This window comes from Pinus tabuliformis, chromosome 9, assembly GCF_031772625.1.
Source record: "Pinus tabuliformis cultivar Carrire ecotype Pingquan chromosome 9, CPIR1, whole genome shotgun sequence".
NCBI lineage: Eukaryota > Viridiplantae > Streptophyta > Pinopsida > Pinales > Pinaceae > Pinus > Pinus tabuliformis.
In genome coordinates this window covers 1061133367-1061134838 of record NC_142307.1, presented here as the reverse complement: position 1 = coordinate 1061134838, position 1472 = coordinate 1061133367, and positions in this window count along the sequence as shown.

Genomic DNA, 1472 nt, shown 5'->3' with positions numbered 1-1472 from the left:
AAATCATTTTAAATTGTTTTGAAAGTGTTTTAAATTGTTTTGAAAGCATTTTAAGAACATTTTAAAGTACTTTAAAGATTTTTAAATTGTTGTTAAAGCATTTTATAAGAATTGAAAATTGTTTTTAAAACATTTTAAAGTGTTTTAAATGGTTTTTAAATTATTTTGAACTATTTTAAAATGTTCTTAAAACTTTCTAAATTGTTTCAAAAATATTTTAAATTGTTTTTAAAGCATTTTAAATTGTTTTTAAAGCGTTTAAATCGTTTTGAAAGCATTTTAAATTGTTTTGAAAGAATTTTAAAAACATTTTAAAGTACTTTAAAGCTATTTAAATTGTTTTTAAAACATTTTAAAACGGTTTTAAAGCATTTTAAATTGTCGTTAAAGCACTTAAACATATTTTTAAAGATTCTTAAATTGTTGTTAAAACATTTTAAAAGAATTTATAATTTTTTTTAAAACATTTTACAGTGTTTTAAATTGTTTTTAAATTATTTTGAACTACTTTAAATTGTTTTTAAAACGTTCTAAATTGTTTCAAAAACATTTTATATTGTTTGAGAAACACTTTAAATTGTTTTTAAAGCATTTTAAATTGTTTTTAAAGCGCTTAAAATTGTTTTTCAAACATTTTAAATTACTTTAAAGCCTTTTAAATTGTTTTTAAAACATTTTAAAATGGTTTTAGATCATTTTCAATTGTTGTTAAAGTACTTAAACTTATTTTAAAAACATTTTAAATTTTTTTTGAAACATTTTAAAATCATTTAAGACTGTTATTAAATCAATTTAAATTATTTTTAAAGTATTTTAAGTTTTTTTTAAAGCATCGCAAACTATTTTTAAAGCATTTCAAAATTATTTAAAATTGTTCTTAAAGAAATTTAAATTATTTTAAATAGTTTTTAAAGCGCCGTAAACTTTTTTTAAAGCATTTTAAATTGTTTTGAAATCATTTTAAAAACATTTTAAAGTACTTTAAAGCTTTTTAAATTGTTGTTAAAGCATTTTGAAAGAATTTAAAATTGTTTTCAAAACATTCTAAAGTGTTTTTAAATTATTTTGAACTATTTAAAATTGTTTTTAAATTGTTCTAAATTGTCTAAAAAACATTTTAAATTTCTTTTGAAGCATTTTCAATTGTTTTTAAAGCGTTTAAAATTGTTTTAAAAACATTTTAAAGTACTTTAAATCTTTTTAAATTGTTTTTAAAACATTTTAAAATGGTTTTAAAGCATTTTCAATGTTAAAGCACTTAAACTTAATTTTGAAACATTCTAAAATCATTTAAAATTGTTCTTAAATCAATTCAAATTATTTTTAAAGTATTTTATATTGTTTCTAAAGAATTGTAAACTATTTTTAAAGCAATTTAAAATCTTTTAAAATTGTTCTTAAAGCAATTTAAATTATTTTTGATGTATTTTAAACAGTTTTTAAAGCATTGTAAATGGTTTTTACAGAATTTT